At 33.1% G+C, this 22588-nt stretch overlaps 1 protein-coding gene and 1 long non-coding RNA gene across 2 annotated transcripts in view; both read left to right on the top strand.

Moving 5' to 3' along the window:
* Window positions 1–22588, top strand: part of LOC126893421 (neurotrimin-like) — a 792502-nt gene that overhangs the window by 489106 nt on the left and 280808 nt on the right. The gene's annotated exons all lie outside the window — the stretch shown is intronic.
* On the top strand, window positions 8024–9220 carry LOC126893422 (uncharacterized). Its single transcript, XR_007701175.1, has 2 exons — window positions 8024–8118; window positions 8483–9220. It is a non-coding gene; the product is annotated as an uncharacterized LOC126893422 (long non-coding RNA).

Raw genomic sequence — 22588 nt, 5'->3', positions numbered from 1 at the left:
TCAACATTACCAGATCTCGAAAGCCTCAAGTTTTCTTAAAGAAGGTTCAGAAAGTATCCAGGCCTCTACGTCGTGTAATAAGGTAGAAAATACATAGCATTTGATGATAAAGATTTTGGTACCAAGTTCTAAATTGTGACTTCTGAAAAAAGACTTTCTTTATGAACGTTTATGAACGCTGATCTTGCTTTTTATATGCGTTGTTTTATTTCAGTATATTGGCCCCATTGGCTGTTTATGTTGGTACCAAGATATGTTTAACTGTTTGACATGTTAATTGGTTGTTGGTTAACCAAAAGCCGTATATTTGATGTCGCAATTACTTTGTTTTTATTTCGTAATAATGTCCATGTTCTCTATTTATAACTGATGTGCGCAACATTATTCTTTCCAAACCATGTAAGCTATCTGCAAAAACTAAAGCGTAATCGTTTTTTGACGTACTCTGTTGACTAATAGGCCTTCCTGTAGCTCTCCCAGTGTTTGATCGAAGATATGTTTAGACTTTACATATTAAATAATACCGGCGAAAGAATGCATCCTTGTCTCACTCCTCTATTTATTAAGATTGTCTCTGTCAACAGGTCATCCTCTTTAATGTCGGCCGTTTAGTTGTCATATAATTTATATAATATGATTATATGTTTTACTCTATCAAATGCCTTTTTGTAGTCGATAAAACAAATGAAAATGTAGATGTAGCAGATAAAGAAACAAGCAAATGTAACACAACCAAATAGTTGTGAGTAGAGGTTTTGATTGTGGAGAGACGAAGGCTTCAGATCATCTATTAGTATGTAATCTTTTTCTCGTGAGCATCTTTCAGTGCGTCACAGTTTTTCGATTTCTTTCTGACGCATTAAGTTGTATGCGACGGAAAAAAGAGGCACGCCTGTGATTAGAGACATTTATAACATTTATTCTAATTGTCGATAGATGGCGCTATAATCGAAAAAAATTATTTACGAAATATAATATATCTACGTTTATATAGGGACCGCAGACGTTCGGATACAATTAGCGTCTCTTTGCAAAGACAATGACGTCGACTTTGCAAAGTAACAAGACACTTACTCAACACACACACACTACACATTACACCTGAGTTAGTGATAAGTTATACAATTACGTGGCTAAAGGTTCTAGTTAACCAAGGCCAGAATCAGAGAAAAAAAAATTTACGTTTATAATCTGTACAATTTATAAGACTATACAAATCAAAGAAAATACCATTTTATAAACGCAATAAACGCAATTGACTTGAAAATAAAATGAAAATTCATTTTATTTTTTTAGTTACTCAAAGGAGTAAAGACCAATATAAAAATAAAATAAAAATTCCATTTTTATTCAATTGCAATTGATTTGTTTTTATGCCAAATTGCAAATATAATGTGACAACTGTCTGATTTAACTAAAATGTCATGTTAGAATAAATGTTATAAATGTGTATTATCACGGACTTACCTTTTTTTTCTATCATTTGTGACGCACCGAAAAATGCTCATGAAAAGGACATTACTACAAACTCTTTACATATCTTTACAAACTCTTGCTTACATAGACCCCATTTTATACTGTATTGTATTCTTAAATTATATATTTTACTTACTGTTGTAAAAAAAAGTCGTTTAAAGTCATATAAAAATACATAAATGATGAGAGAATCTTTAATAAATGATTTACAAAAATATGAGAAAAAAAAATAAAACATAATTTAAATCTTTGTCAAATAATCCAAATTTTGAAATTTATACCAACGCTAGAGCCAAGCATGCGCAGATTCTAATGTACGTAGATGATGTAAACTTGATAGGAAGAACCGCAACAGATATTACAGAACTTTATGTGGAACTAGAAGCAAATTCGAAAGAAATATATGACTAGCCGTCAATGCAGATAAAAGTAAAGGTCCTAATACAAGCAATGAACCAACTAAACTTGCAGAATTTGACAATAGACGACGCTAAAATTGAAGTAGTAAAAGAGCTCATATACCTGGGTGTTGTAACAAAAATGAACTTCTGTTGGAGTGATATACTCCAACAGAAGTAATGAGAAAAATGACTAACTAGATGTAAGCTAAATAGTTAAATATTGGGAAAATAAAAATGAAGGGCTTCAGCGTTGAAGCCGAAGTAATAAAAAATAAAAAGTACTACTTTGCAGTAGTACTGAAGAAAGGGGAATTAGAAGGGATAGAAGTAGAAGTGGGAAGAGACAGAGGCAAACTGAATAGAGTTGGCTAGCAAGAGATGCAAGAAAACCACTTGACACTCCAGGATGGATACGGCTCGTTTGCATGCCTGTCGAAGAACAGTAGCTCTATGTAGATAGTAATGATGACTAAAAGGTGAAATAATAAAATAAGAATAATGTACTGAAAATGAATGAAGATGAGTAGTTGCTAAAGACGACCAAAATAAATAAAACTAACAAATCATGGGCGCCATGAAAATGATCTTCGATCATTTTCCCAGGTATCTTACACTGCTGTCAAATATTAAATCTATTAAATCTGTAATAATGAACATAAAGGAGTAATAAAATAATTGATATACAAAATAAATAAATATTTATTAAAAATAATTACTAGATTTTTGACAATCTCTGAGTTACACAAAACATATACCGTGACTCTAACATGACAAAAGTTATACAGAAGTTATATCTAAGATAACAACATTATTTTCTGTTATCTGTTACAAAATTACAGTTATAAGTACCTCCCACTAACATAGAGGGTACAACTCACATGAGTCTTCTACCAAATGGTTATAGTACGCTTGCCACGTACAACTAAATGAAACTGACAAAGATGAAAATACTACAAATAAATAGGCCCAAGCCTCACTAAGGGAAAATACAATAATGAAGTACGCAAGTTAAATATACAAGGAATGAAATAGAAATGAAGTTGAGATAAATACCGACGATGACATAAATTAACCGAATAAATGGAATAAAGCAAATAACAATAAAATATTTGGGAAACAAGCAAGTAATATTACAAAATAAATTTACCCGAATTACATAAACCAATATCAAAGCAATAATAAAATATTAAAAACCTAATTTTCTCTAGGCTTATTCCTGTGCACAAGAAGTTACCGTAGATACAAAGTTTGGGAACCAAATACAATAATATACAAATATGTCATATTAAAAAAAAACCAGAGGTAAACTAAATCTGGAAAAAAAATTAATTAACATAGTGCATTAAATCAAATGTCTGAAATATAAAAACCAAAGTTACTTAATGCACAACACTAAATGTTCCCAAACGAGATTGTGGTTGCATCCTAGAAAATGAGCATCACGATGATGCGCCTCCATGCCCCCCGTAGGCCCAGGTGGCAGGACGAAAAGGAGCTGGAATCTTCCCCAAAAAGCTTGTTCCCAAAACCCCAATAGTGACTTGGCTGTGGACGTGGCTGGAATCGACGCCTTCCAGGTGGTTGAAGGATTTACATGGGAGGTTCTAATATTTCTCCCCAAATGGCTAAAAAACATTCCCAGTTTTAGTTTATTTTTTTCACTCGAGCATGTGTGAATAAAAAACAACAGAAGAAGTAATGAAGAAGAGGTTTTTAGAATGAACAGCAATAAAAAACATCAATTAGCAAGGCTTATCTGATGTAAGAAGATACTGTGTGTGACCTTGATGTAGTATTTAAATACAGAATATGATATTGAGAACAAAAGATTATAGGATAATTATATTGCCAGTGTGATATGAGCATAGCATTATATTTTTTTATTCACAATTTATGAAATATTGGGTGTGGACTAACTTTAAACTTTACTACCCCAAAAAATTAAGACTATGAGAATTTTCTCCGAACACATATTACATACAGTGGAGTGATTAAGAGAAACCAAATTAAGAAAGAATATTTTAAAAGAAAATTTATGTAATATCCCCTAACCTTTATATATCAAAAAGTTATTTACCGGATAGGTCAGTTGTTCATTTACTGTCCCTCTAGAAACTCTGGATGGATTCTGGGAAAACCACAGGATACCATTTTTACTTCAGTGGGACTGCATTTTTTTTTTCCAAATAGAATGGCTTAAGAAATGAAACCTTCCGCCATTATGGAACCAAGTTCGTCGACCGAATCCTAGCACACTTCACAGCCAAGTAACGGAAAACGGAAGATCGCTTTGTCAAATTTTCAGAACGATCAGAACGTCAACGACCACGGAACACGAATTAAATTCACCAACAGAGGCGTAGAATGTTCCATATAGAATGTGACGTCACGTAAATATTTTTAAAAAATTAATTAAAGCGCTAAAAATGATATTATAACGGGTGGACCGTTACAATCCCCTCCTACTCGGGAAAAAATTTTTTTAAACAAAAATTTTTTTTTCTAACTTCAAAATATTAACAACTAAATTTACAATAGTCTAACAATCCACGTTGATTCGCAAGCTTACCACTAAGCATAAACTAATGGTCAAGGAAAAATAAATCAATACATGACTCTTCTTCTTCTTAAGGTGCCGAGACCGCTTGTCGATCGTTGGCTCTCATGTTGCGCAGCATATTAATAATCATTGTCTTATTTACAGCCGCACGAAATAGTTCAGTGCTAGTTTTCCCAAACCATTGGCGTAGGTTTTTAAGCCAAGAAGTTGTACGGCGGCCCACACTTCTTTTTCCCATTATTTTACCTTGCATGACAAGGTGAAGTATGTCATATTTTTCTGGGTGACGCATTATATGACCAAAGTATTCCAATTTGCGCCTTTTAACCGTGTTCACTACTTCGCAACTTTTATTCAAACGTTGCAAAACCCTTTCGTTTGTGACTCTTTCTACCCAACTGATCTTCAGAATACGGCGGTAGACCCACATTTCAAATGCTTCTAGGTTTTTTAAAAGCGATTCTGTCAGTGTCCATGCTTCAACCCCGTAAAGTAGTACTGGGAATATATTAACTAATGGTCAAGGAAAAATAAATCAATACATGACTCAACTCATACTAAAATGTTACTATGTTACTCTCTGCTACCAAATATTAACACATTATTGCTTAAAAGTCAAACAAAACTAAATATTGCACTAAAGTTCATAATAATGCTAAGCGTCGAATTGAGCACTAAAACCAAAATTGAACTATCCATGGACATCAGATTTATAAAGGGTATATCCAAGGACGGAACAACCAGGAAAAGGTGTGAGCCAATTCGCACAATATCAAAGGTAAATGTACCAAAGTGAATAAAAAAAAATCAGTAACTAAAATAAGTAAAGAATTGAACGCTTAATCCAAAATTGTACTAACAATGGACACCAGATTCATAATAGTATATCCAGAGAAGAACAATCAGGAAGATTTATGGAACAATTCTCACCAATGCCAAATAATACCAATAATAAACATACCAAAGGAATCCAAAACTCAATAACCAAAATAAATGTGGAATCGGACATTTAATCCAAAGTCGGACTATCAGTGGACACCAGATTCATAAAAGGCATATCCAAAGAAGAACGAACAGGAAGATTTATGGACCAATTCACACCAATACTAAACCACATAAACAGATCAGGTCTACGTACACCAACATCCGGTAATACGAACCTATCCAACCAAATACACAAAATAAATGAAGAATCGGACACTTATCCAGAATCGGACTATCAATGGACACCAGATTTATATAGGAGTATATCCAAAGAAGAACCATCAGGCAAATTTATGGACCAATTCTTACTAATCCTAAATAAACTAAATTATTGGATCCAATGGTAACTAATACTGAACAAAATAAATAAATTAGGTCTACATACACCCTCATCCGGTAATATGAACCTATCCAAACTAAGTAATCAAAATAAGTCAGTACAAATATTGCTAACAGACTAAGTAACAGAGAGGTAACCAAACTAAATCAAAAGTAAGATAAATACCTAAAGTGTATTGACTAAAATATTATAGAAACTTCATAACTTATTCATGCTGGTATTCACTAACTATAGCATGTTGCTACAACAGATGTATTAGAATAACCAGACTCAGATAAGGTACCAATAATGTAAGAATAAGTAGGAAAACAGAATGAATGGTGAACTTACAAGTTCTATGACACCATGATAATGATAGGAAAAAAAAATATGATAAGTGATAGGAAAAAAAATTGACGAGAACAGGCAACCAATTTTAATTAAAACTGCAGATTCATGCGCTCTCACATACGTGGAATTATTCAGGAAATATTCCAGAATCTGAATAGCAAGACTAATGCCTAAGGAAAGAAGTGGGAATATACTCAAATGAACAACTCATCTGTCTAAACACTCCAAATACTGACTTAACGAACCTACTATATATAGGGATGGCCTAAGCATTGATTTATAAACAAGTGCGCAAGATATTTATCCATGTTTACTCATCAACTCAAAGTACAAACATACTATGAAGTAAAAGGCCTAATATGAACTAAATACTTCCCTATTAAATTGTAAAAAAAACTGGAATACTTGGACTAATTACAGAAGAATGGTTAGGACATGCGACCGTCATTTCCTAACAAGAAATATTATAATGGTAAAACGTCTGCCTACTCTGCCATGAAAGACATAGATTACGAAGTCAGTCAAACAGCAGTGATCAGTTGCTGAGAAACAACTTCGAACCCACGCATTCACAAATCAGAGTATTGACAGACTAATCATAAGCAGAAATATGAAAGACTCAAGAATTCATACATACTTACATCAACATTCCAAACTAATTCCAGAATCATAGTGTGTAGGATAGAAGGATATAAATTATTATTAAGTGTTTAAGATATTGGAGACAAATGTTAATAGAGTAACCCAATAACAAATTAAAAACCACATCTTTCCAATATGGCAAATTCAATAACAATATATCAAAAATAATAAAAAAAATTAGTAAGTAATCAAATATTCAACATAATATAACGCATAACCTGAGATATGGTAGTGTAACATAGTTCCATCATAATATCCATATTAAACAAGAGTACTTGTATGAGCTTTCCTATCCAACTATATAAATATATAATAAGTTAACAACCCTACTAACTTAGGGGTTAGGTGTGCAAAACTAAACAAAAATACAAGTGAAGTTATTATTAATTGTGTAATCCTACTGACAGGATCAGCAATCAACAATATTGACTCATACTAATAATTAAAATGCATCATGTATAATACCAAAAAAAAATAAACTCATACATAAAGTACTACATAATACTTAAACCAATAAGTAATAAATTCATAAATAAAGTCATCAACAACAAAGCCAAAGATGAAATCAAGCAATGTATGTAGGTACCTGCATTATCAGATGGAAAAAAAATTAGACTAAAATTTCTAACCATACTAAAGATTGAGTTAAGCTAAAGACAAACAGAAGAAGAGATTAGCTTCAACAACACTGTTAAGGTAATCTTCTTCTGAAGATTGTTCTATAACTTAATAGAAAAATAGAATCAATGTTTCCTAACTAATAAAGAATTTATATTTGAATCTCAACCTAAAGTATCTGATTCATATAAGCATTATATTATGGTACCCACACTGGTATAATATTACCAACATTAACAAAATTAGAAACTGAGATGGATAATGGAACTACTTTATCATACAATAATTATAATTGTTATGTTTAACACTACCAATTAAAGAAAAATAATTTGGATGACCATCTGTAATCATCCGAACCATGCGAATTCAACGTATCATGTATAGAAGCTAATGTTCTGGACTGATATTGCTTTGTGGTGTGTGCCTGTCTTACCAAACAACCCAAATATCAAAAATAACAAATATAAAATATAATCTAAAGTTTGTAAGACAAATATACATCGACGCTGCCAAGCCAAAACGGCATAAACGCCAAAATGACCAGTTTTGAGGTAGATGCACGAAAAAATAGGATTTTAATTTCCGCACCAGACAGTCACCGCGACATAGCCGAAAACAAAGTGAAATAGGTGTAATATTGGTTTAAAGTTTTTATAAACGCCAGTCTAGTCACGCACGTGAAGGTCGACGTGAACAACGATTGACACAACCGCCAGTGCCCGTAAGATTATCATTGTGTACAGTTCGGTCCAGTAATAATAGTCAAGGTATGTATTTTTACAATTTTTATGGATAAGTAACATGATATTACTTACCTCTGCAATATTTTCAATTTGTATTGATTTTTGAAGCGTAAACACCCTGAATTTCTTTAAAAACTATGAGGCGTTTATGCCAAAACCAAATATTTACATCGTGGTTGACACAAGCACCATTCCTCAATGGTATTCTTATGCAGGTTTCTTTTTTAAAAATTGCGCAAATAAAAAGTTTATTTTAAAATTTTTTATTGTAACTTTGTACTAGTGTGATGAACAATTCTTTTTGTACTACAGCATATAGTTCAAATCAATTTTATATAGCTAAAAATGGCGATCGATTTTTGGCGTTTATGCCATATTTTTGTTGCAGAAGAATAGCAGAAATTAAAAATAATGGTCTTACTAAATGAAAATAAGCCATCTACCGAAATAGCACAAAATGATATACAGACTGGCAATAATTCCCCTATATTCCTCTTAGAGGTTTATGACATTTATAATGCCAACAATGCAGAAGCTTTTAGCAATGACATTATCATCTTTGAGGAACCACCAGACGTTGCAGCAGAAGAAGAAATATTTAGTCACGATCTCACATCATGTTTCAACTTAGCAACAGAATTATTAAACCAGAGTATCATGCAGAATATTTATCTCTTAAAATGAACAACATAGTTCCAGATCAACTGGATGAAACAGAGATGTAAAAGATGAAACGGAGTGAATTTTTTTTTAAAATGTTTAAAAGTTAAAAGTCGGTAAATATTTTTCTGTTATTTTTCTGTTTTTTTTTTACTAACTTTTATTTTGAACTATATAAAAGAAGTAAATCTTATGTTATTTTTGTGAATAATTATTTTCTTATTTGTTTTTGAAACTAAAAAATAACTATTTTTATGTACCTCTGAGTTTTGTGTTTTCTTAGTTTTTAAGTTGTTGTTCTTTGAAAGTGTTTTTTGAGTTTTATTTTTATACCAATTTTTGTATAGCTCTTCTATTTGAGTATTATTTACTTTTAAGTATTTCATCCTAGCACCAAAAACATGTTTAAAGAATTTAGGGCTTAGAATGTATTTTTGATTAATAAAAAATAAAACCTATCAAAAATCTTCGTAATTTCATTATTTTTTTTGTTGGCATAAACGACAATTTTTAATTTTCGTTTTTTTTTTTCATTAATGGCATATATCCCTCTTAAGCGCCATTTTGGCTTTCCTTACAACAATGCGATCGACGCAAACGCCAGAGGTAAGTTTGGCATATTCACCAATGTTATATCTTGATTGGACATAAGCGCCATTTTCTAGTTTTTAATTTATTTCACATAGTATTTTCAGCCACATTATTGTTTACAAAATATTAAAATTTGAAAAAAAAATCACCAATTTTTTTGAGTCAGTTTGCAGATAAGCAGAATTGGTAAAAATAAAAATAATCAGTTTTTTGTGTTTCCTGAAAAATCAAGTTAATGTCGTTTATGCCGTTTTGGCTTGACAGCGTCGACATATGGAGAAAATATTAGCGACACACCAACAAATCAAAAATGCCAGTAAAATATATAAAAAATCAAATCAATAAAGTAAATAAAGTACCTAAATACTGAAAATGATTTCTAGTTATGTATAAAATATAACCATACTAGAAAAAAATATATATGCATATAGTCAACGATTAATTGTACGTGCAAACATCCTACCATTGGTAGAAGGAATAAAAATTTATACTAATAGAACATAATGTCAGTTATGTATACTCAGTTTAAATACACAAATAAGTTTCCAATAAAAATACAAAATCCAAACTAAGATATGAGCTGTACCACTAAAACTAAAAATGAGGTATCGAAAATAAACTAATCGAAAACAAAGAAAAGCAGTATAAGTCTACCTGTTTAGTATTAATAAAATTTAAGACAAAAATAAATCAGAAGTAACATGTATACAAGGATATCAAAAAGGTAATAATACAGAAAATTCCGATAAAAGAAAAATGAACTAAAAGAACTACTGTCTTAGAACCATAAACGGTTGGCACAACGCATTGGGCAGCCAGTGTAACAAAAATGAACTTCTGTTGGAGTGATATACTCCAACAGAAGTAATGAGAAAAATGACTAACTAGATGTAAGCTAAATAGTTAAATATTGTGAAAATAAAAATGAAGGGCTTCAGCGTTGAAGCCGAAGTAATAAACAATAAAAAATACTACTTTGCAGTAGTACTGAAGAAAGGGGAATTAGAAGGGATAGAAGTAGAAGTGGGAAGAGACAGAGGCAAACTGAATAGAGTTGGCTAGCAAGAGATGCAAGAAAACCACTTGACACTCCAGGATGGATACGGCTCGTTTGCATGCCTGTCGAAGAACAGTAGCTCTATGTAGATAGTAATGATGACTAAAAGGTGAAATAATAAAATAAGAATAATGTACTGAAAATGAATGAAGATGAGTAGTTGCTAAAGACGACCAAAATAAATAAAACTAACAAATCATGGGCGCCATGAAAATGATCTTCGATCATTTTCCCAGGTATCTTACACTGCTGTCAAATATTAAATCTATTAAATCTGTAATAATGAACATAAAGGAGTAATAAAATAATTGATATACAAAATAAATAAATATTTAATAAAAATAACTACTAGATTTTTGACCATCTCTGAGTTACACAAAACATATACGTGACTCTAACATGACAAAAGTTATACAGAAGTTATATCTAAGATAACAACATTATTTTCTGTTATCTGTTACAAAATTACAGGTATAAGTACCTCCCACTAACATAGAGGGTACAACTCACATGAGTCTTCTACCAAATGGTTATAGTACGCTTGCTACGTACAACTAAATGAAACTGACAAAGATGAAAATACTACAAATAAATAGGCCCAAGCCTCACTAAGGGAAAATACAATAATGAAGTACGCAAGTTAAATATACAAGGAATGAAATAGAAATGAAGTTGAGATAAATACCGACGATGACATAAATTAACCGAATAAATGGAATAAAGCAAATAACAATAAAATATTTGGGAAACAAGCAAGTAATATTACAAAATAAATTTACCCGAATTACATAAACCAATATCAAAGCAATAATAAAATATTAAAAACCTAATTTTCTCTAGGCTTATTCCTGTGCACAAGAAGTTACCGTAGATACAAAGTTTGGGAACCAAATACAATAATATACAAATATGTCATATTAAAAAAAAAACAGAGGTAAACTAAATCTGGAAAAAAAATTAATTAACATAGTGCATTAAATCAAATGTCTGAAATATAAAAACCAAAGTTACTTAATGCACAACACTAAATATTCCCAAACGAGATTGTGGTTGCATCCTAGAAAATGAGCATCACGATGATGCGCCTCCATGCCCCCCGTAGGCCCAGGTGGCAGGACGAAAAGGAGCTGGAATGTTCCCCAAAAAGCTTGTTCCCAAAACCCCAATAGTGACTTGGCTGTGGTCGTGGCTGGAATCGACGCCTTCCAGGTGGTTGAAGGATTTACATGGGAGGTTCTAATATTTCTCCCCAAATGGCTAAAAAACATTCCCAGTTTTAGTTTATTTTTTTCACTCGAGCATGTGTGAATAAAAAACAACAGAAGAAGTAATGAAGAAGAGGTTTTTAGAATGAACAGCAATAAAAAACATCAATTAGCAAGGCTTATCTGATGTAAGAAGATACTGTGTGTGACCTTGATGTAGTATTTAAATACAGAATATGATATTGAGAACAAAAGATTATAGGATAATTATATTGCCAGTGTGATATGAGCATAGCATTATATTTTTTTATTCACAATTTATGAAATATTGGGTGTGGACTAACTTTAAACTTTACTACCCCAAAAAATTATGACTATGAGAATTTTCTCCGAACACATATTACATACAGTGGAGTGATTAAGAGAAACCAAATTAAGAAAGAATATTTTAAAAGAAAATTTATGTAATATCCCCTAACCTTTATATGTCAAAAAGTTATTTACCGGATAGGTCAGTTGTTCATTTACTGTCCCTCTAGAAACTCTGGATGGATTCTGGGAAAACCACAGGATACCATTTTTACTTCAGTGGGACTGCATTTTTTTTTCCAAATAGAATGGCTTAAGAAATGAAACCTTCCGCCATTATGGAACCAAGTTCGTCGACCGAATCCTAGCACACTTCACAGCCAAGTAACGGAAAACGGAAGATCGCTTTGTCAAATTTTCAGAACGATCAGAACGTCAACGACCACGGAACACGAATTAAATTCACCAACAGAGGCGTAGAATGTTCCATATAGAATGTGACGTCACGTAAATATTTTAAAAAAATTAATTAAAGCGCTAAAAATGATATTATAACGGGTGGACCGTTAAAGTGTACAGATAACTGAGGACGGCAGCGAGGAAAAGGAAATAGGGAAACGGATAATGCTTGCTAATACAGCATACCTACCTCTGTCGCAGGTGTTTGGATCCAACGACATCCTTAGGGAAGTAAAGTTTAAAATATATACAACTATCATACGAACAATAGCAACATATGACGTTGAAACATGGATCATGTCAGAAAAGACAATGAACCCTATTAATTCTTTTAAAAGAAAAATATTAAGGAAGATATTGGGACCCATATGCGACAATGGTATATGGAGATAAGGTTCAACCACGAGTTATATCAACAAAGAATCCTCTATAGCAAATTATGCGAAAATACAAAGATTGCGCTGGGCAGGTCACCTTATAAGAACGGATAACGACAGAACACCTATATATACTAGTAGATTGCTTAGTGATCACCAAAGACGATCTCCAAAGATTAACACACATCTTCAGTACAACAGCCAAGAAATACAATATGATAATATCAGCAGAAAAAACCAAATGTATGACAACATCTAAATACCCGCTACGATGTAAAATTGAAATTGATGGGAAACTAATAAAGCAGGAAGCAAGATTTAGATATCTGGGACAGAGCTGGGCAATACCCGGGTACAAGTACCCGAATTTTGTACTCTAAGTACATTTTGGGTACTCAGTACCCAGTACCCGAGTACATTTTCAAAAAAATTTAAAATAATTTTGTTAAAATAATTTTGTCTATTTGTTGATGAAAATTCCCAGTACTACTTACGTATTACGACCTATTGTATCTACCTAAACAGGAGATTAAATACCCCGCATCGGGTCGGTGGCCAAAATAGGTTCCCCAAATCCTATAATAAAATGTCGTAAAAGTGTTGTAAAAGAGAAACGTTTGTCACTATTTATAAGTATGACTACAATTCACAAAAGTTGGCCGAAAAATATGGTGTAAAAACTCAAATTATCATAGGATATAAAAATATAAAAGTGGGTTGAAAATTTCTTTAAAAAAGCTTAACATCAAACTGTTTTTTCCGTAGTATAGTTTTGTTTTATATTAGGATATTAAAGTAGCTTTAGTAGTTTCCGTTTATGTACCTATAGAATTATATTTGCTTTTATGAACAAAATAAACAAAGTTCCAATTATCTTTTATATATTTGTGAACTACAAAAACTGGAAATACCGGCCACCTTTCTATATCGGCCAATAGTTTCTTCATTTTTAGTGGCCGTTACTGACAGGTTTTACTGTATTAATCAATGATCAATTTTTAAAATTCTTATTTTTTTTTTATTTACGTAGGAGTTGTACGTTTCTTTATGTTTTCATGACTCATAAATAAATGTTTAGAGAGGCAGAGATAATTATTACCTTCTTACCTTTTTTCGGGTTCTATATTCAAATGTACTCGAAATAAGTACCCGAGAAATTTGGGTAATTGTACTTTGAGTATTGTACTCTGAGTACCTTTTTGAGCAATGTACTCAGTACTCCGTACTCGTTTCTCAAATATGAAAGGTACCCGGTACTCTGTACCCGAGTACAATTTATCAGTACCCGGCCCAGCTCTGATCTGAGAATAGATATAACCAGTTACGGACATGTTGAAGAGGAAGTACGGCAACAAAGCTTAAAAGCAAGTAAAGCGACGTGATCTCTTAATGACACAATCTGGAAGAACAAACACCTAAGACAAGACACAAAAGCAAGAATATATAAAGCAGCAATTAGACCTATATTGACATACACGGCGGAGACAAGACCTGACACATCTAAAACGAGACGACTACTAGAAACAACAGAGATGAAAATACTTATAGGAGGGAGAGAAAGGCTTCAGATTATCTATAATCTATTATATATATATATATATATATATATATATATATATATATATATATATATATATATATATATATATATATATATATATATATATAAAAGTACTGAGATAACAGCTGGGAAAACCCTGGTACTGAGGAAGCAATGAAAGACTGGTTTTTAAACAGTATCAGGGTTTTCCCAGCTGTTATCTCAGTACTTTTTTATTTACTAGTAACCCAATTACTCCTTGGACGTTTATATATATATATATATATATATATATATATATATATATATATATATATATATATATATATATATATATATATATATATAATCGGTTTAGAACGTTCTCCGACGTCTTCCGATGCCCAATCTCCACGCATCTCTATCTTCCCAAAGGTCTTTGTCTAAACCTCTCTCTCGGATCTCTCTGTCTATTCCTTCTCTCCAGCTCTTTCTGGGTCGGCCTCTTTTTCTCTTTCCATGTGGTGACCAATCTAGAATCTGTTTTGGGAGACGGTGTTCTGGCATTCTCTGCACATGTCCATACCACTTTAGTTGTTGTACTCTTATATCTTCGACAATCGTATGTGTGACTCCCATAATCTCTCGTATACGTTCGTTATTAATTCTTTGGAGTTTTGATTTTCCTACGGCACGTCTCCAGTAGTCCATCTCCGTGGCTTGTAGTGTTCTTTCAGTAGTTGTCTTTAACTGCCACACGTCACTTCCATACATTACTATGCTCTTTATAACAGTGTTGTATATTCGATGTTTATTTTTTTTTTTATATGTTGATCCCAAATAATACTATTTAGTTGAGATATGGCCCTTCTACTTTTCGTTTTTTTATAGCCTGATCTGATTTGCCGTCGTCCGTGATTTCTACTCCTAAATAAGAATATTTATTGTTGTACTTAATGTGTTGTCCGTCGTTTAAAACTAGATTCTGTTCGTTGCCACCGATGTTCATGTACATTGTTTTCTCTATGTTAACTTCTAATCCCCATTTTTTGTACTCTTCGATTAATTTCCGAGTCATGTATTCCAGATCGTCATATTCGTTGGCAATCACAATTTGATCATCAGCAAAACATAGAGTGTACATGTTGTTATTATTTAATTGTATACCCATGCCGCTGCACTTCCGCTTCCAAAGTTTTAATGCTTGTTCCAGATATATTTTGAAAAGTGTCGGCGATAGGCAGCATCCCTGCTTCAGTCCTTTGTCTACTACAAAACCTTTGGAAACATTCGTTCCTATTTTAACTTTGGCGTTGGCGTTATCATATAGTTTTTCCACTGCTGTTATGAGATTTGAGTTGATGTTCGTTGTCTTAGAGTGTTCCATAACTTGTTTTGGGGGATGCTATCGTAGGCCTTTTTTAGATCAACAAACAAAAAGTGGACTTCTTGATCTAGTAGTATTAGTATGTACTGTGAACTATTTATACTCATGAAGGCCTGTTTTGCTTGAATCAACTATTTTTTTACTGTATTCTAGTTGTAAATTATATATTCGCTGTTTTAAAAAAGAGAAAGTCGTTTAGTAAAAATTCGTAATTAATGAGAGAGGCTTTAATAAATGCTTTACAAAAATATGAGAAATAAAATAAAATATAATTTAAACCTTTGTCAAATATTCCAACTTTTGAAATTTATACCAACGCCGTTAATGGGGTCTTTGTCGGCAACTCTTTTATTTTACAGTATCATGGAGGCACTTCTTTCGTGCTGATTGAACCGAGATGATTCAGTTTAAGTAATTTTGTTTGTTTAAGTAATGTTCTCAATCCGGATCCTGGTTCAATTGAATAAACCTTACATCGGCCTAGTATATTTCATTATTTATTACACTGAATATACAGAAATTCTTATACAAAAACATTTGAATTGAAATTTTAAACAGAAGATTACAACTTAAAACTACTCACAGCAAACCCTCAGCTACAAAGATTATACCTATGGAAAAGAATTTAAAAGAAGACTTCAGAAGAAGAAGAATTCATTTTCTGGAAGATTCTTCTTCTTGTTATTTGTATTCATAAATAGTGTGACCAACTCCAATTCAGTTGAATTCGGGACAAGACTGAAAAAAATACTTGAAATCCGGGACTTTTCAATGAAAATTGGGTCATTTTTATTTTTTAAATATAGGACTTTAATACCATCATTTTATTGATTACTTAACATTTTTATGTTGATAACTATTTTTTTAATGGGATTAAACCACATATCCTGTGCATAAACCGCAACCCAAATATCCTGTACAATCAAGGAAAATCCTGGCCACTTCTTAATAATAGGCGGTGATTTCAACGCCAAAATAGGTACCAAGGAAGACCTCTCTGAAATAATATTGGGGAAATTTTGGAACCTAAGGCAGAAATGATAGAGGTAAACAACTATTAACTTTTCTTTTGGAAAACAATCTCTATCAAATGAACAGCTTCTTTAAAAAGAAAAAAACACAGAAGATGGACCTGGGAAAGTCCTGATGGAAAAACAAGGAACGAAATCGACTATTTCTTAACAAACAAAAAAGAATTACTTAAAGACGTAAATGTGTTAAACCAGTTCAGTATAAGCAGTGATCACAGGTTAGTAAGAGCTAAAATAACGATATCGATCGAAAAGGAAAGACTCAAAATGATAAATAAGAAACACCCAAAGAAATGGGCAAAACCAACTAATATTCAGGAGTTCAAAAAATATATTAATGATACATTGAAAGATACAACAACAACAGACACTAATATATTGAATAAACAAATAATCACCACAATACAACAGGCTCAAACTAAATATTGTCCAACAACTCAAAAAGATGAAAAACTAAGTCAACCAACTAAAACCCTTATAGAACTAAGACGACAGATGAAAGGAGATACCAGTTCCAGCAAAGAAGCGCTAAATCAAATAAATAAGACGGTCACAAAGGCAATAAGAAAAGACATAAGAAACTACAATGTAGAAAAAACAATACAAGCAATAGAGCAAAATAAGAACATGAAAGTTTTGAAGTAAAGCATACAAAAAGGAAAAATAGAAATCAACAAACTAAGAAACAGAACTGCAAAAGAAACTACAAACAGAGATGAAATATTAACAATAGTCGAAGAGTTCTACACAGAGTTATACAAATCAAGAAAAAAAGATGACAATACGCAACCTCCAATTACAGTAAAATCTGGGGTATTAAATCAAGGATCAGATTTAATGCCCGATATAACAAAATCAGAAATCAAAGAGGCTCTGAAGAAAATGAAAAATAATCGAACCCCAGGCGAAGATGGAATAGTATCAGAAGCACTAAAAATTGGAGGAAATATACTACTTGAAAAAATTAAGCTACTTTTCAATACCTGCCTTCACAACGCCAATATTCCAACAGACTGGAACAACGCTACTATGATTCTATTACACAAAGCAGGAGACAAAGCCAATTTAGAGAATTACAGACCGATTAGCCTCCTGAGCCATTTATATAAGTTATTTAAGCGAATAATAGTTAAGAGAATGGAAAGAAAGTTAGAGACTTATCAACCAAGAGAACAGGCAGGATTCCGAAAAAGTTATGGAACAAATGACCATCTACAAAGTATAAAAACCCTAATAGAGAAAATAGTGGAATACAATAAACCTCTAGTTCTAGTTTTTATCGATTTTCATAAAGCCTTTGACACAGTTGAGCTTAGCAAAATATTACAGGCGCTTAAAGAATGCAGGCTAGATTATAGGTATACAAAATTATTACACAAAATATACTTGCAACATACAATATACAGGCAACAAACACTGTCAAATTACATACTAAGAGTAATCGCATAAACATAGAACGGGGGGTTAGACAAGAAAACCCAATGTCACCTAAACTTTTTAATACGGTCTTAGAACATGCTTTTACGAGTTTGGATTGGATGACAAAGGGAATAAAAATAGATGGAGAATACCTTAACAACTTACGCTTCACCGATGATATAGTCATAGTAGCTGAGGATCTAGGTATGGCAAGAGAGATAGTACAAGAACTCGTTGTGGCTACAGAAAATGTAGGTTTAAATACAAACATCTCGAAAACAAAAATAATGACAAATTTTTTACCCAACCAGAACATCAGTATTGTTGGGAAGGAAATAGAACTCGTAGATAGATATAAATACCTGGGACATGAAATTACGATTGGCAGGGATAACCAGACTCATGAACTGAAGAGAAGAATAGGTCTTGGGTGGGCAGCATTTAGAAAACTGAGAGAAACTTTTAAAAGTGAGTTGCCCACATGCCTAAAGAGAAAGGTATTTGATCAGTGCGTCCTCCCAGTCTTGACGTACGGATCAGAAACACTCACCTTAACAAAAGCCTCGGCTACCAAACTAAGAGTCACGCAGAGAAGAATGGAGCGGTAAATGTTAGGAATAACTCTGCGAGACAAAATCAGAAACGAAGAAATCAGGAGAAGAACAAAGGTGACTGACGTCATCGAGATGATAGCCAGATTGAAGTGGAGATGGGCAGGACACATAGCCAGAATGACAGATGGGCGATGGACGAAGAGGTTATTAGAATGGAGGCCAAGAGAAGACAAGAGAAGCGTCGGTCGACCGCCTACAAGATGGACTAACGACTTAAGAAAGGTAAATAAAAACTGGATGAGAGCGGCGCAGGATAGATGGGGTTGGAAACGAGGGGAGGAGGCCTATGTTCAGCAGTGGACTTTTGAGGCTGGATGATGATTAAATCACTATTGGTTATAATGATGATTATATTTTTGTTAGTTTTTGGAGTTTCGACTTCAAATCATTCTCAAAAAAGGAAAAATTAGAAAATAAAGTGATGTTGGATTTCCATGTAAACATAACCTTAGGTTAATATAAAAATGTAATTATCATTACAACCAATTTTGGCTTAATCCCATCAAAAATATGATTACCAAACAGGCCACAAGAAAACAGCTTCAAAACATTTAAAAACCAATCCATTCATATTTTAAATTGACCTCAACAAACAAAATATGATGTATTCTTGCAATGTAATTCTTTACATTGCTTATTTTTTAAAATCATAATTATTGTCGATTTTTTTTCGTCCCAACAATTTAATTTGATGTGAATTCTTCAAATAATAACGAACAAAATAGAATTTTACCAAAAAGTTGAAAATTCGGATGGCCCGGAAGCCTTTTCCGGGACGCCGGGACACGATTTCGTAATTCGGGCCATGTCTCGGATTTTTCGGGCTAGTTGGTCACACTATTCATACATGAACAGCCCTTAGCAGATCTTAAAAACATTTTGAAAGTTACCATTGTCTTCAACATCCACAAGGGCAAATGGAGGGACGTCTATATTCTAGCCCAAAGATTTTTTCCTTTACATCATATCCTATCCACCAATTTGGAGGCTATAGCAGTACATAACTGTCTGGTATCTAAAACTAAGCTGTAGACCTGTTTCGTCTATGAGCACAGGGGGTCCCGGTATAGCTTGTAGTTCTCATTCTCAAGCATACCTCAGGGACGTATTGATAATACAAGAATAAAAAACCGATAAACGCCTTAAAAATGAGGGGCTCATATAATATCCCAGCTACAAAAGATCTGATATGAATATTATGTGGCACGAAAATGTATTTTCATTTTGATGCAAAATAAAATTCTAGTGTTATTTTAAAAGATTTTTTTCATAATATTTGCTCGAATTGAAGTAAAACGGGCCACAAAAGAGTAACTTTGATACAATTTGAATTTTGAAGCTCTTTTGTGGCGCGTTTACTTCAAATTTAGCAAATATTATGAAAACATCTTTTAAAATAAAACTAGAATTTTATTTTGCATCAAAATGAAAAAACATGTTCGCCCCACGTATTATTCATATCAGATCTTTTGTTGCTGGAATATTGTATGCGCCACTCATTTTTACGGCGTTTAGCGGTTTTTTATTCTTATATCAGGAGTTTTTCAAAGTAATTTATAAATTAAATGTATGAAGTATGTAATGTTTCTCGATTACACTTAACCTTTATACATTGTCGTCTCTGTCGCATTATCTCCCAAAAATGATCTAGTGTCCATCGAATGTACACTAGATTTTTTTTCTATTCGAAATAGATTGAAAAAAAATATTGGGATGGCCGGTAAATGAATCGGATTGCCCGTTTCCCGATCAAATTAAGCGTCGTACCACTACAACTAAACGGCTTAACCGATTTTGATCACTAAACATGACTTTGAAACATATTGACAAGTAGTATTGATGCATCTAAGGTCAAGAATGATAACTGAAGGTATTACAGGAATTATTGAGCTTGAAAAGCCATTTTTTTTGCATAGGAACTAGATTTGATCATACTTATGAAGCTTATAACATAACAATTCGAATTTTTCCGGATATGAGGTATACACCGTTAGATGCGCCTAGAGCCCTTCTACAAACGCTCAGTTATTAGCGCATATCGTAGATTGAAATTTTGAGTAATTATCGAAAAACCAAAATTTTCAAAGTTTAGTTTTCCAGTTTTTCGGCTATTCTGAGCCGTGTGTATGTCTGATCCTGACGGCTTACACACCATTTGAAAGCTTAACTCAACACTATTGATTTGGTGTATTTGCGGTTGTCCTGTCCCTTCTTGAAATATGCCGTTTTGTACCTACCAAGTCCTATAGCTGGTTTATGGGTGGCCAAAAGGCACAAACTACACCGGTTCTGAATCGGCCCTGACCCCCTCTTCAAACACAGAAAAAAATTCAGATCGGTTTAGCTTTTCCACACACATACATACATACATACATACATACATACACATCCACAAACATTTTCCGTTTTTTAAATATAAATTGAGTCATAATTCTGAGCTCGTCAACTTTTGAATGGTATAACCGATTTTCAAAATTAGACATGGGTTGGAAAGGTAATGATCCGTGCTATCAAAAGCCGCAAATGTCGGACTTAATTTTTCGAGATTTTTGGGAGTTTTGGGAACGAGAACTAAATCAGACCCTAAATAAGAAGAACCGTAAAATCCACATCCTTGGACCAAAATGGATTGTTGACATATGCATGAGTGAGTCTTTTCCTGAACTTTAAGATGGGATTTAGCCCAATTTTCAATTCAGTCAGATTTAGAAAAACGAAAATTTCGTGTATATATAGTGTCGCGTGTAGGGGGGTTGGGCGTCATTGGCGAGAACTGCCGTGCTCTGGTAATTGGAGATAAATTGTTTGGAGAAATCCCAGTTTGTTAGCTATCTATTTATTTATAGCTATATATTTCTTATATGCAGTTGCATAAAAAGCCTGGCAGCCCCCAGTAAGTTGTTGAATGGTTTCTTGGGCTGGAAATCCATATCTGCATTTGTCGTTTTGGACCTGAGTGTCGTTTATAATATATTTGAAGTAATTTTTGGTTGGTATAACCTAATTCTGAATTGCTAGTATTGAACTCTGTGTTTCAGAGAACATTTCTCCTGATGTCAACCAATAGTTCGACGCCATATTGTCGACATAGTGTTGGCTGACCCCATTTGGATGTCGTTCGAGTAGAGGTTTACAGATTCAGGTGCACATTTTTTTGTTCTTAGTAAGGCTCCCTCAGTTTGCATCCCATGCGCATCTCTGGTTCAACCAGTTTGATCGGTGGTATGCCACCGACTGGGCAAATTACACGATGTAGAGTAAATGTTTCAGCCTGCATCTGAAAAAGTTCTTAGATTAGCAATCTGTTTATCTAATTGCTCACCTATATCCATAAGTACCCTTCCTCCTAAATACCGCGGTAATGTCGTTCTTTCTACTGCACTTCGAGGATGGTGTTTTTGTGCCTTTGTGAGGTATGTTCGTATTTTTCGCTGAAACTTTCTATATCCGTTTTTGTCCACTTAAGGATACCAAATGAATAGCTAGGCGCGAAACATGCATAGGAGTTGCGTTATAAACAAATTTCTACTGTTAAAGTGTGAATGAAGCAGCCGTTTGACCCTTCGTATAAACTCCATCGTTATCTCAGTTTTGATTTGCTTGTAGTCAATTTTCCATGCTTGCTTTACTTCGAGATATTTATACATATCGTTTTCACTCATAGCCTCGACGTTTTGGCCATTTTGCATGTCGAATCCTCAGGGCTGTACCTTTCCACTGACTATATTTAAAACATGACACTTGTCTAGTCCGAAGGGCATATTAATATCATTAGAAAATGATTGTTGGTTTCGAGTGGAAGCCATTAATTTCAAATCATCCATATTCAACAGACGATTAAGCTTCGCCACAACATTGTTGTTATT

The sequence above is a fragment of the Diabrotica virgifera genome, chromosome 10, assembly GCF_917563875.1.
Source record: "Diabrotica virgifera virgifera chromosome 10, PGI_DIABVI_V3a".
In the NCBI taxonomy this organism is placed as follows: domain Eukaryota; kingdom Metazoa; phylum Arthropoda; class Insecta; order Coleoptera; family Chrysomelidae; genus Diabrotica; species Diabrotica virgifera.
The sequence above is the reverse complement of the archived record's forward strand: the minus strand, read 5'-3'. Positions and strand labels throughout refer to the sequence as shown.